This window comes from Phacochoerus africanus, chromosome 10 (genome assembly GCF_016906955.1).
Source record: "Phacochoerus africanus isolate WHEZ1 chromosome 10, ROS_Pafr_v1, whole genome shotgun sequence".
NCBI lineage: Eukaryota > Metazoa > Chordata > Mammalia > Artiodactyla > Suidae > Phacochoerus > Phacochoerus africanus.
Genome location: NC_062553.1, coordinates 68,881,397 through 68,896,887, shown reverse-complemented (window position 1 = coordinate 68,896,887; position 15,491 = coordinate 68,881,397).

Sequence of the window (15,491 nt, the reverse complement as noted above, 5' to 3'; positions counted from 1 at the left end):
AAAGGGCAGCCTGGGAACATGAACATTATGAATTAGCCTACAGTGTAGTCTTTTTAGACAAAGGTTAACCAGTGGTTCATAAAGTTCATTAGAGATTGTCAGGTCAATTATGAGAGCAGTAGGACCGGACTGCTAAGAGTTCTGCTTGTAAATGTTGCTTTCATTTTTGACACATTCAATCTTTGTTAGGAAAGAAGACAAGGGTATTATATTCTGCTCCATTCAAAGGAGCTCTTTCCTGGAATTCCATGTTACCTTTTTTGCCACCCTTTTTCATTGTTCTCAAATATGTTCGTAAATGTTAATATATATTTATGAATATTCATATAGGAAGTCAATCTACTCTCAAAAAGACTATGATGGCTTTGATTTGAATGCTATTCTAGATTTTATATATATGTATATATGTATATGCTCTCTAGATTATATATGTATATATTTATATACATACATACATATCACTTTCCTTCCCAAATCTGTGCAAGCTTTCTAATTAAAGGTAAAATTTTTAAAAATTTTTATTGAAGAGTAGTTTATTTACAGTATTGTATTGATTTCTATTGTTAAGCAAAGTGATTCAGTTATATATTCTTTTTCATATTCTTTTCCATTACAGTTTATTACAAGATATTGAATGTAGTTCTCTGTGCTATACAGTAGGATCTTGTTGTTTATTGAAGGTGAAATTTAATGTGAGATTTTGGGGGCTTGTCTCAGTACTGACATCAAACAAGGTAAAAATTAGGGTGCTTGTCAGCATATTCACAAAATGCCTGTATTGTGTGTGTGTGAGAGAGAGAGAGAGAGGGTGAAGGAGTTGGTGACCCCAGAGAGCAGCGCAGTAAGCATAGTGCTATGACATCAGGGTATGGTTTTTCCGAAGTGACAGATAAACCCATCAGTGGATGGCAGTGACTTCGAAATCAGCTCTTTCTTAGCTGTGGCAGCAATTGCCAAGGCCCACAGGGTTCTGTCAGAGTCAGTGTGGAACAGTGCACGTTGACAAAGTACATACATGCCCTGGAACTAACCAGTGACTGTCATGGCCACTAAATCAGATAAGGTAAGGCTGAAATTTCCAAAGGAAGCACACTTCAGTAGGACTATGAAGGAAGCCTTAACATGGAGCATTCTTGGAGCCCATGAGGGACCCAAAATAAACATCTAATTAATCATGAGAATGTGTAGAACAGAAGTCTTTTAGGTAACAAACTTAGGAAGTGAGACAATTAAAAAAATTGGGTGTGGACCCCTAGGAGAGTAAGCTTTGACAGGAACCAGGTAGGTAGAAGGCAGTGTCTACCAGGTGGGCTTGTGGATCCCTGTGACCCACTAAGAGTTGACCTTGAGCCACTCCATTACCTAGTACATGGGTGATGATCAGTGCATGGTAGCTCTTTGGATGTTTAGATAGCAATATCAATTGAGATCCCATATCTAATAATTCTTGAAATAACTGGGTATTATTCTTTCCCCAACTCATAGTTACCCAAGTAAATGTCATAGGCCCTGGTCTTTTAGGATCTGTCCTCATAGGGATCTGGCTTTTCTTTGACTCAAGGGTCTGAGTCGGGAAGCTAAGATCTGGAAACTTGACCAGGGATTGTGACTTTCTTATTGAGCAGCTTCTTTGAACCTCCTAACCATTCTTCCTCCATTTTTTTTGTCATTATATAAATGAAACAATATCTGTGTTGGCTGCCTATCCATCATGTTCCCATGAAGACCATATATTTTTAAGCCTCTCCATAGTTATCCGTAATTTGGGCCGTTCCTGACTACCACTTCAACCTTGCTTCTCATTGCAATAATTTCCACTCTCTTTGCTTCTCAGGGTTGAGTACCACCTCCTTACCTCTTTTATTATGGGAGTTTAGTTCTATAATATCATCACCTACCCTTGCCCCTGTACTACAGAGGATATTGCCCTTGAACTTCTCAACAATGCTGATACTCTCTCAACACTGCTTTCCTTATCCCTTTGGTAAATGAAATTTTCTCTGGTCCTGCTACAGAAAATATTTGGCCAGTGGTTCTTCTAGCCTTTTGTAGTATATCTACTCTGTCATCTCAATGTTCATGAACATTTTTATCCATTTCTCCACCATCTAGCACAGTAGTTCTCCCACTTATATTTCATTGATTGTGAACCACTGCTTTTCTTAAGTTTCCTAGAGTAATGCTACTGAAGTATTAACTCTGACTCCCAGAGTCTTTGCCTGTGTATTAAATTCTATATTATGACATTATCCCTTTTCAATTGACCCTCCATTATCCAACTTAATTTTTCACTTTTTTGATCTAGAGCCTTCAAGAGACATTTCATTGCATAATTCCCAAGCTCCTTGAAAGACATGTCAGCCAGATACCACAGCAGCTTCAATGTAAAGTCTTTCTACTCCCTCATCCCAAATTAGGTTAGATTGAGATTTTATCCTTGTCATTGGCTTTTGGTTGCCAGGAGAGGATATGGAGGTAGACCTTGAGGGGAGGAGCATTATCTTTTAAGGCTCCTTCCCTGTTTGAGGCTTATGCACAATCTTAAGCAATGGATCTTAAAGCAATAACTTTGTATAAGATGGAGTTGCCTGTTTATGCCAGTCCAGCAAGTTCATGAGTATTTGGAAGGTGAAGGTTTTCAGTGCATCAACCCAGAAATCTCCATCCCAAGTTCCTGTGTCCTGCTGCTTCCTGATTTTGGCTCTGACCTTGACATGGAGGACCTGTTAGTGTTGAAAATTCAGCCTTCCATGAAGCTCTGCTACTCTTATAATTGTCTTGAGCCTATTCCTTAATTCTATCCCTCATCTGCAAGAGATTATGGGTTTTATTAAAATACTGCCACAAGACCCTCTGGCTTTTGCATTTTATCTTGAATTTTGATTTATCACCCTGCATCTCTTACTATGTCTCTTCAGTGATCTAGTGGTGCTCAATAACAGCTACCAACTGCATAGTTTAATCTTTTTCTCATACCTCAAGCATCAGAGAGTGACATCTTGCAACTTAGGTTAGCCATGTAGATCGCTCATGACTAGACACGAGTTGGGGGCAGGGAAGAATATGTTTAGTGGTTAGTTAATTGACTGAGGTGTCTCTTGGTGCTCCCATGCTCAGTTTTAACAGTGAACAGTCAAGAACAGCAGCTATGGCCTACAAATAGGCATGGTAACCTGGAGTTCAGACACCTCAGGGATAAGGCTGAGGGACAAGCTGAGGCCTCAGTCGTACCACTATTGTAGATCTGCTGCTTCTCTACCCAGTCCTGCCCTCCTCACTTTATTATAGCTGTATATTCTGAGAGGATTTCCCAGTTTATCTTCCACCTAGCAAAGGTGCTAGCTGGAGGTGAGGGAATGTAAACTGAGTGGTGGAAGAGGAGAGTGATAAGCATCAGTTATGCCTGGAGAACACATACAGTCTTGCAATGTAGTTCCTACCCTTGCTAACTCTCTTTTTACATTTCCCCTGGAAATGAGAGCAGTCAGCATCCTGGAGAAGCATTTCCCAGATGGGCATACTTGCTGTAGCAGCAGGTGGATCTGAGCAGGAAAGGATACCCTTGTAGCACATATTGTGGCATTTAGCCCAGAGCCCCTCTTCAGGGTGACATACCTATCATCATCTACTAAGTACAGCTGTCAACTCTCATATATATATATGCCCCTCACTGGAAACAGCTCTTAGCTCTAGGGAATTGCTGCTCCAAGATTATGTTACTTCAAAGGGTATGGCCTGTAGTCAATGACTGTCTTATATGGGGACAGAAAAGCCCAAGCTCTTTGCCTCAATTTAGGACAACTTTGCAAGGTCATTTTAGTTCCAAAACTTGCAGTAGTGCTAGCTGAGGCCTCAGTAATACCACTATTGTAGATCTGCTGCTTCTCTGCCCAGTCCTGCCCTCCTCACTTTCTTATAGCTGTATATTCTGACAGGACTTCTCAGTTTATCTTCCAGATGCTACACACTCCATCTCTGAATACACTTCTAGAGAACTCAGCTCAAGACCCTATTTCATTAAACCAGTATGGTCAGGTTAGTGTTGAGGCAGTCAAATGCAATCCCTAACACATACAATTTAAGAAAGATTTCATGAGAAATGAGGTCCTTGTTGGTACATTCAAATCACAGGTACCTATTGTTATTCTTATTTTAACAAGTAGCATTTAGTTAAAAGATCCAAATGTCTTATTTAAATGATAGATTAATTTGTAAACAGAAATATCACTCAAATGAGGAAACAGGCAAAGTTTCAGAACAGAGATATACTCTCTTGGCATCAAGTAGGAGAAAGAACCCATGACTTTGAACAGATTTCTTACACAAGTCTGAACAGACGCATCTTGAGATATTATGATTTAATTTGAATGTTTTTTTGTTTAAGTTAAATTAACTTCTGCCTTTATAGTTATGAATTAATTCTTCCTGTTTAACAAAAAAATATCTTTCTAGTTCTCAAGTTAACTGCATAAAGCTATTCTGGGTCTTTTGTGCTTCCAAACAAACTTTAAAATATTTTGTTCGAGTTCTGCAAAAAATGTCCTTGGTAATTTGATAGGGATTACATTGAATCTGTAGATTGCCTTGGATAGTATAGTCATTTTGATAATATCAACTCTTCCAATCCACGAGCATGGTATATCTTTCCATCTATTTGTGTCATCTTTGATTTCTTTCATCAGTGGCTTATAGTTTTCAGAGTACCGGTGTTTTGTCTCTTTAGGTAGGTTTACTTCTAAGTATTTTATTCTTTTGGATGTGATGGTAAATGGGATTGCTTTCCTAATTTCTTTTTCTGCTCTTTCATTGTTAGCATATAGAAATGCCGCTGATTTCCATGTATTAATTTTGTATCCTGCGACTTTGCCAAATTTGTGGATGAGCTCTAACAGTTTTCTGGTAGAGTCTTTAGGATTCTCTAGGTATAGTATCATGTCTTCTGCAAATAGTGATAGTTTCACTTCTTCCTTTCCAATTTGGATTCCTTTTATCTCTTTACTTCTCTGATTGCCGTGGCTAGGACTTCCAAAACTATGTTGAAGAGTAGTGGTGAAAGCGGACATCCTTGTCTTGTTCCTGATCTCAGTGGGAATTCTTTCAGCTTTTGACCATTGAGAATGATGTTCGCTGTGGGTTTGTCATATATGGCCTTTATCATGTTGAGGTAGGTTGCCTCTATGCCCACTTTCTGAAGGGATTTTATCAGAAATGAGTGTTGGATTTTGTCAAAGGTTTTTTCTGTGTCTATCGAGAGGATCATACGGTTTTTATTCTTCAGCTTGTTAAGGAGGTATATCACACTGATGGATTTGTAGACATCGAAGAACACTTGCATCCCTGGGATAAATCCCACTTGATCATGATGTACAATTCTTTTCATGTATTGTTGGATGCAGTTTGCTAGTATTTTGTTGAGGATTTTTGCATTGATGTTCATCAGTGAAATTGGCCTGTAGTTTTCTTTTTTTGTGGAATCTTTGTCTGGTTTTGGTACAAGGGTGATGGTGGCCTCATAGAATGAGTTTGGGAGTATCCCTTACTCTGCAAGTTTTTGGATTGGTTTGAGAAAGATAGGTGTTAGCTCTTCTCTAAATATTTGATAGAATTTGCCTGTGAAGCCATCAGGTCCCGGACTTTTGTTTGTTGGAAGTTTTTTAATCACAGTTTCAATTTCAGTACTTGAGATTGGCCCATTCATCTTTTCTATCTCATCTTGGTTTAGTCTTGGAAGATTGTACTTTTCGAAGAATTTGTCCATTTCTTCTAAGTTTTCCATTTTATTGGCATATAGTTGCATATAGCAGTCTCTTATGATCCTTTGTATTTCTGTGATGTCTGTTGTTACTTCTTTTTCATTTCTAATTTTATTGATTTGAATCCTCTCTCATTTTTTCTTGGTAAGTCTCGCTAAGGGTTTATCAATTTTGTTGATGTTTTCAAAGAACCAGCTTTTGGTTTCATTGATCTTTTCTATGGTTTTCTTTGTTTCTATTTCATTGATTTCTGCTCTGATCTTTATGATGTCTTTCCTTCTACTAACGTTAGGTCTTGCCTGTTCTTCTCTCTCTAGCTGCTTTAGCTATAAAGTTAGGTTGTTTATTTGAGCTTTTTCTTGTTTCCTGAGGTGGGCTTGTATTGCTATAAACTTTCCTCTTAGAACGGCTTTTGCTGCATCCCATAGGTTTGGAGTGTCGCATCTTTGTTGTCATTTGCTTCTAGGTATTTTATCATTTCCTCTTTGATTTCTTCAGTGATCCATTGGTTGTTGAGTAGCATGCTGTTGAGTCTCCACGTGTTTGTGTTTTTTTTTTTTTTTTGGTCTTTCTGCTATTTCTTTGGGCCGCTCCTGCGGCACATGGAGGTTCCCAGGCTACGGGTCAAATCGGAGCTGTAGCCACTGGCCTACGCCAGAGCCACAGCAACGCAGGATCCAAGCTGCGTCTGCAACCTACACCACAGCTCACGGCAATGCCAGATTGTTAACCCACTGAGCAAGGGCAGGGACCAAACCTGCAACCTCATGGTTCCTAGTCGGATTCGTTAACCACTGTGCCACGATGGGAACTCCATTTTTTGCAGTTTTTTTTCTTGTTGTTTATTTCTAGTTGTATAGCTTTGTGGTCAGAAAAGATGGTTGATATGATTTCAATTTTCTTAAAGTTACCGAGGTTGGATTTGTAGCCCAGGATGTGCTCAATGTTAGAGAATGTTCCCTGTGCACTTGAGAAGAATGTGTATTCCGTTGCTTTTGGATGAAATGTCCTATAAATATCTATTAAGTCCATCTGGTCTAATGCTTCATTCGGGGCCTGTGTTTCCTTATTGATTTCCTATCTGGATGATCTGTCCATTGCTGTAAGCGGAGTGTTAAAGTTCCCCACTATTATTGCGTTGTTATCGATTTGTCCTTTTAAGGTTGTCAGCAGTTGCCTTATTATATTGTGGTGAACCTATGTTGGGTGTGTAGATATTTAACATTGTTATATCTTCTTCTTGAATTGATCCTTTGATCATTATGTAATGTCCTTCTTTGTCCCTTAAAATATTCTTCATTTTGAAATCTATTTTGTCTGATATGAGTATCACTACTCCAGCTTTCTTCTGATCCCTGTTTGCATGGAATATTTTCTTCCATCCTCTCACTTTCAATTTGTGTGTGTCCCTAGAAGTGAAGTGGGTCTCTTAAAGTCACCATATACATGGGTCTTGTTTTTGTATCCATTCAGCCAGTGTCTGTCTTTTGGTTGGGGCATGAGTCCGTTAACATTTAAGGTAATTATTTATATGTATGTCCTTATTGCCATTTTATTAATTGCTTTGAATTTGTCTTTGTTGCTCTATTTTCTTTCCTTCTTCTCTTGTTCTTTTCTGCCTAGAGAAGTTCATTTAGTATTTATTGTAAGGCTGGTTTAGTATTGCTGAATTCTCTCAGCTTTTGCTTATCTGTGACGGTTTTGATTTCTCCTTCAAATCTGAATGAGAGCCTTGCTGGGTAGAGTAATCTTGGTTGGAGGTTTTTTCCTTTCATCACGTTAAGTATATCATGCCAATCCCTTCTGGTCTGCAGAGTTTCTGCTGAAAAATCTGCCAATAACCTTACTGGGGTTCCCTTGTATGTTACCTAAGCCTTTAGCTTTAAAAAAACCAACTGCTTCCATAACCTGACCACAGCATCAATATCTCAAAAAGATACTCTATTTCATTTACATTTTTGCTATTTTTATGCCCTATTTTCACTCCTGCTTCACTTTAAGCAATACAGTCTCTTGAAAAAGTCTCTCCATTATAAATGTAATGAATTTTCCAAGTGTTTTAAACTTAAATATAGTATATAATGAATCCAACATATCTAGAGTTTTTAAAGTTTGAATCTTAATGCAATAAATCATGCAAGAATGTCAGCTAAGGAGTTCCTGTCATGGCGCAGTGGTTAACAAATCTGACTAGAAACCATGAGGTTGTGAGTTCGATCCCTGGCCTTGCTCAGTGGGTTATAGATCCAGCGTTGCCTTGAGCTGTGGTGTAGGTTGCAGACGTGGCTCGGATCCCACGTTGCTGTGGCTCTGGCGTAGGACGGCTCTAATGAGACCCCTAGCCTGGGAATCTCCATATGACTTGGGAGTGGCCCTAGAAAAGGCAAAAATAAAGAAAAAAAAGATTGTCAGCTAAGGACAGTATCTCTGACAAACTTGCAATCTGAAAATAATATTGATTTCAACTGGGGTTAGTTTAGTGCATTCACCTAATCATTTTTTAATCTCAAAAGAAATTATAAAAAAATTTAATATAAAATACTTTTAAGAAAAACTTCTGTAAAAATGTGAAGATTGTATATTTCATATTCATTAGATAACTTTCTACAAAGCAGCAATTTTAGCTAAGATGCTTATTTTGACATATTAATATCTATGAATTCATGTGTTTATATTTTCTACTTCTTTCTTTCTTGCTTACTCTTTGATTCCTGCTCTCTTCATTACTTTTCCACTACAAATTTATAATTAATTCTACTCTTTGAGCTGTAAGCTGTCAATTCTATGATATTTGTAGCCAAAGTGGAGGGGAAAAATAAAAAGAAAGCAAACGAGGGGTTGGTGAAAGGAAGAAGTGAGATGAAGATCTCTCCCCATATATTTTTATCCATAAATGTATCATCTTCATTACCTGCATATTCCTTTTTCTGTTGTGAGATCCTTCATTTCCTGAGTTCAAGAACAAAATATGCAATTTGATGTTGCATAGGCATAGAATTAAATCAAAATGTTCAAACTTAACAGTGATATGACCTTGGGCAAGTGTTATTAACCTCTTTGAAGCTGTTTTCTTCTTCATAAATGGAGAGAATACCTGCCTTGCAGAGTTTTGGTAACAATTAGACATATACATATAACATGCCTACAACAGAGCTTTGCATTCATTCATTTGTTCATTCTCATATTTGACAAATATATAATAAGCATTTTCTACAAGCCAGGCATTATGGTAGGTTCTAGAGTGTGCTTAATCTTTTTAGAAATAAAAATGGTACATTTCAGGCCAAAAAAAAAAAAAAGAAATGAGTGATAACTCTTAAGAGACTAGAAAAGGTACTCCAGAAAGAAACTTATAATTCCAGGAGCAAATAATGGCATGTGAGAATCAATAGTGAGCAAAGAAATTATACAAATTTATTATTTATTCTCTTCGAGTATTGAAGGTGAAAAAAAATGAAGAACCAGCAAGGAAAGTAAAAGCTTTCTCAAGTTATTGACACATTCTGGAGGAGGTCTTAGACATCACTGCACTCTATCTATTGGAAAATATTAAATCTGACTATAAATATTAAATGTGTTTAAAAGAAAATACTAGAATAATAGGGGTTCTCTTGTGGCACAGTGAGTTAAGGATCTGGCTTTGTCACTTCAGCGGCACAGGTTACTTCCGTGGCTGGGGTTTGATCCTTGGCCTATAGACTTCCACATGCCATGGGAGTGGCCAAAAAAAAAAGAGTAAATACTATGAGAATAAGAATAGAATATTTAATATTTTCCATCTAGTAAACAATAGAGTAGAGAAGATAATCTTTTGACAAAAGGAAGAGGGGACTGAAAAACTAGTGGAAATAGGAGATAGATTAAAGTGTCAGAAATAAAGGAGATAGATTAAAGTGTCAGAAATAAAAGAGCATAACATGAATCTACTGGCAATAAATGAAAAATTTTAAACTCAGATACCTGGCTCTGCAACAGCATTTGATAACCATGGGGAAAAGCTAAGAGAATCTTAGCACTGCTGGTCCAGGGCCTTCACGTTAGAGATGTGCTGAATTGAAATGATAAATATATGTCTGATTTGCCATTGTTAGTTGATTTTTTTTTTAACTCATGGCATGGACAAAATAATTCTCTGAGTTATCTATATTATATAATCAGAAATAATGGTAACATTTATAAATTTCTATAAAATGCGTTGTAATATGTTAGTAGATTCTCATAACATGTTGTTACTCTCAACTATTTTACCTACTAAAAATTAGGTTTCACTTAATTTACTTTCATTTAATACATTTTACAGAGTAATGATTCTCTCTGTAAAAGATAAATCTGAGTCCTATAGCCTTTTGAGTGCTCATGGCCTGGAATCTACTCTCATATGTTTACACACTACAGCTCCCACTTCTTATAGTTTTGTTTACTCCAAAACATTTTATTCCAGGTGTATTTATTATTTTAATTACAGAATTTAATTAAATATTCATGTAAATCAACAAAATATGAATGGTAAATAGAACATAATTTGTATTGAAAATCAAATGCTTTGGAATGAGGCAATACAGAGAAACAGCTGAAATTGATGTCAAATTAGGTGTCCAAGATATTTAGAAAAAAATTTATTAAACCATAGAAATCTAAAAGGGTTTAACATGGTTTTTTGTTTCATTAAAGAATTTAAATGCCTGTACTTTTAAAAAAAACTAAACCTGGAAAAGTTAGTCAGTGATATGGGTGTGGTTTATGCAACACAGACATGAAATACCCATTAGTGGACATATTCTCAAGGGAACGACTTTCTTCTTGCATCAAAAGATTGGAACTTGAGTACATATTTGTTTACTTTAACATAAAATATTTATAATACCTATAATGTGTTGTTGTTCCCTAAGTTAACTGCTACTTTTCTGATTAATTGATTAATCAGACTCAACTGCATTAACTAAAAGTATTTCTTTTGTACTTCATACACTTATTTTATTTACAGTATTTAATATTAGTAGGTGAATAAATCACTTGCTTTTCCTTCTGAGTCTTTACTGGATTTTAAGCTTCTGCTTGAATTTATGATGATTTATCTGAAGATGGGATAGAGCGCTGACTTTATCATGAATGTTCGAAAGCCATACTTGGAGGTTTTGTGTAGAAAGACTTAGTACAGCCAAGTGAGTTTTCTGTATTGGCAACTTTTACAACGTGAACCCTTTCCAGATGATTGTATATGGTAGTTATTTTTGCAATTACTTGTGAATTCTAAAGCACTTTTTGTCCAGTATGTACCTAAAGTACCCTTATTTTTACCAGCAGCAGCTGATTTGTGATAAGCTATAGCAGCAGGCCTCAGTTTTGCTTTGGAACACAATAGTTAGCTAGAGATAAGAAAAAGGAAGTCTACTGAGGTCACTTTGCTGATTTACCATTGAACTTCAAAATGTTAATCTGCATTATTTAGGGTGTGTATATGTGTGTGTGTGTTCTTGTTCTGACACAATTCTGTCTTGTCATTTAATTACAGAGTATATAGCATCTCAAACATGGGAGGGATCATTTGAACACCCAGGTTGATGGCATCCTAGCGTATCTTCTCACAATTCAGAAGGTTAAGTGCAAGCATGTGGGTGCCATTTACTCTGAAAATCAAGTGGTTCAGTTATTAAATACACCATACATAATATGTACTTAACCAATTATGGTATTACAAGAAAACCTTGACTTCCAGAAGGAGACCTCACAGATTTTATAGCCAGAGCTAAGTACCTGTGGGAGAATTACCAAATGGTGGAGTGTCAGCACTACAGTTTAACTCCTAAATCACCAGGCTGGGAATAGCTTTATCGGGTTTCTCTCTCCATTTCCATGTTGATTTAACAGTAGAAATTACTCTTAGATGGCCCAAATCCAGTCACTGCAGAAATCTGGAAAGCTACAAAACCTGGCATTTATAACTATTTCACATTATCGTTTTTTCCTCAAAAATTAGCAGAATGTTGGCTTAATTTTCAGAACCAAGTTAAACCTGGCATATTAATGATTCTGACATCCTGCTCCCCTTTTTGTATCTGTACAAAAAGGCAACCTATCTTAAGTACCTTCTATAAAAGATTCTCTGGCATCTTACAGACACTTATAATGGTTATTATGAAATTTTTTCCTTCTGAAAAATTTTAAAAATTTGTAAAAATCATCTGACAGATGCTGCAGAGCTAACTTCACAGTCTGCCAGTGTTAGGAGAGGCTGCTCTGGTAGAGTGAATATTGGATGGAGGTGAGGAAGTTAGGATTTTCAGTAATGAGCAAAGACTTAAGGCTATAGGGATAAATAACTTTGCCAAGTGGCAATAAAATTCCAAATATTAGGGTTCACCTACATATAAAAGGACATTATGTGGTGCATGTGCCAGGGCATAACTGCCATTAAACAACTGAGATAAAAAGTAGTTTTTAACCCAGAGGAGGCATGAATGCACCTGGTGTGGGGCAGGCTTCACAGGGGTTCTCCAGAATGTTCTCTAGACTGGGGGAAAGGGGCTGGTTTCTAAAGTAGTATTTATAAGGTATTTTCTAGTTTTTTGATTTGATAGCACCCTCAGTATGTGTCTATAATATTTAATGCATCATGTTAAAGGCCACCTAGAATTTAGGAGCATGGGCTCTAGATCTTCTAGAGGGCCACTGGAGATGGTTTTCTAGCTCTGGAACCTGTGGTTTTTCTGTGCCTCGGTTTCCTTAACTGTAAATGGGGAGTAATCACGTAGTGGCCTCATAAGCTGAGGTGGGCTACATGTTTATATGGGAAGTGTATCAGACACAAACAGCTCCTCAGTGATCCTCAGCTTTTGTCTCCACAAGCCTTTTTCTTCTACTAGGACTAGGCTGTGAGGTCCTCTTGGGAAGTTGCCCTGTAAATATTTTTCTTTGTGCTCTCAGTGAATTCTATGGGCATTAAAGAGTTTTGTTTTTAATTGGAGAGACTATCTTGTATTGTGGGTTTTCTTTCCTGTTTTGGCATTTAGTAGATAAGTGGTGCTATGGTGGGGATTAGTGGGGGAGGAGTGGATCAGAGTGATATGGCAGAAACGGGCTGACAGCTTGATGCTCACACTGAAAAGTTTTCTGTTTTCTGTCTTCCTCCTCCGCATGCCTGCTGTGCAGCTCAGAAAGAATAAAAGAATAAAAGGAGAAAGACGGTGGCCTCTGGGTAGGGACTCAATCTATGGGAACGTGGGAGGTAAAGTGAGAAAGAGAATGGGGAGATTTGGCTGTTAAAACCTGTAAAATGAAATTTTAGAAGCATTGCAGCTATTGATTTCTCCCCAAGCCCTAGGCACCAATTAATCTTGATGGGATTTTCCAGTCAGTTTGGGGTTAATGGCTCCTCATGGAAAATCAGACAAATGGAATCAGAAAGTTATAATTAAATACCAGGCCTCAGAGGCCTCTGTTGTACAGTCCTCCATGCGTCAATAGTGTTTTCTTTATCAGTCTGTATTATGTCATTGATTATTTTGTACTTACAGTAATATGTCACAAAATAAATTACAAGGTCATGATTTATTCATTTTTTAAATTCCCAGAATCCAGGATGATATCTTGCAAATAATAGGTATTCAATATGTTTGAGGAGAGAAAAATAAAAGGAAGGATAGAAAAAGAAAAGAAAGAATTGAAGGAAGGCAGGAAGTTAAAAAGGAAGGGAGGGAGGGCGAGAAAGAGGGAGAAGGGGAAATTCAGGCTAGTGCTTTTTAAAAAATAGCTATTGTAAATGACTGCAAACAGATTCTCTTAAAGAGCTCTGGGAAAGAGTATCATATAATCTTTCCTAATATTATATTCCAGAGAGTAGCAACTATTTGAGTAGGGATGTTAGGCAGACCATAGATCTTTATATAATCTAATCTTTACTCTGGAAGAGAAAGTTTTAGGAATATACAAAATATTTTAAAGAGAAACTAATCTGATTAAATTTAGACAGTACATGTATCAAAATAAGCCATGTGCAATGGTTAGGGGGAAAAAAAGGTGATGTGATCCAACAAACATTTTACATAATGCAATCAAAATGCTATTGTATTATTTATTCATCCAGAGTCCTTCTGAAGTACAAATATGAACTTTTCACCTATTATTAATTCCTTGGCACTTATATAAACTAAACCATTTCGCTTCTGTTAAACCAGAACACCTTTCAAAATTTTCTTAGTCTCCTGAGGTTGATGAATTATTTATTGTTAGGCAATTTGGTTGCCAAAAAGAGACAGTCTAATGAGATTTTGGAAGCTAAATATGTATATTCTCATGATTTTGAAAGAAAGTAGTGCAGTTGTTTAGAAGTGGATTACTCAAAATCAATGATTAGCTCAGCAATATGCCATTTTCCACATATATCGCTAACTAGCCTAATAACTTCAAGGGAGAGGCAACACTTTCCACTGCTATTTCTGTCAGCACTGGTGGAAACATATCTTTTTTAAAAGGTTTGATATTGTAAATATCTGCCAGAGGTAAGCTGGTGATGAGAGAGAAAACACAATTCATTTATAAGTATATAAATTCAAAATGAGATGTCAAGGGGAGGGAGAGCAGAATGGCAGATTAAGAAGACCCTGAGCTCACCTCCTCCCATGAGCATACCAGAATTATAACTTACAGAGCAACTCTCAGTGGAAAAACCAGAAGAGCAGCAGAAAAGATTTTTTTATGACCAAGGATATAAAGAAGAAACCAAAACAAGATGGGTAGGGAGCAGAGATGTGATATAGTTAAGCCCCCAGGTGGGCAACCCACAAATAGGAAGAGAATTAAAATTGCAGAGGAGTTCTCCAAGGAGCAGGTCATTTGGGTCGCACGTCAAGTTCTGCAGGCTGGGGGTCCTGTATCCAGAAGACAAGCTCCCAGAAGATCTGGCATTGATGGACAGTTAAGCTTCCTTTTGGGAGAGCCAGAGGGCTGTGGGAAATAGAGACTCCACTCTTAAAAAGCAGACACAGAATCACACACACTCTGGAACCCAGGGCAGAAGTAGCAATTATAGTCATTTGAAAGAAGCCTGGGTCAGAACCACTGGCTGCTCTTAGAGAGCCTCCAGAGAGGGACAGCTAGAGCTCACCTGGGGACACTGACACTTCAATAGCTTGTTCTTTCTCACAGACACAGGTGCTATCAAGGACCATTTTAGAATCCTCCTTTGAGCTTATTTGTGCCAGGACTTTGCCCACCCACCAGTCTTTCAGCACCAGCACTGGGACACTTGAGGCCACGTAACTAGCCAGGCAGGGAGGCAGCCCCACCAACTGCAGGCCTGCTGCCTTAAGGACCCCTGAGCCCACTCCTGCCTCAGGACCTGGTCCTGTCCCATCAGAAGTCTCATAACCTGGCCTCCAATACCAGCATGCTGACACTAGCTCTGGAAGCCCCAGGGCCCTGCAGCCAGAGACTCAGGACCTAGCTTTGCCCCCCATTGAGCTGACACTAGCCCAGCGACCTCCTGGGCCTCAGTCCTACCCACCAGTGGGCCAATACCAGCACTGTGATTCCTTGGCCCTGCACCCAAAGACCCTAGATTCTGTCTTTACCCTCCAGTGCCCTGGCACTAGCCCTAGGACCTGACCACTAAGGGGTGGGCACCAGCCCCAGGACCACCATGGTCTGTAGCATCTCATACCAGAACCCATCCTATCCACCATCAGGCCAGTACCAGCTTCAAGAAAACTTGAACTCCTTAGTCAGCTGCCCCAGGATCCA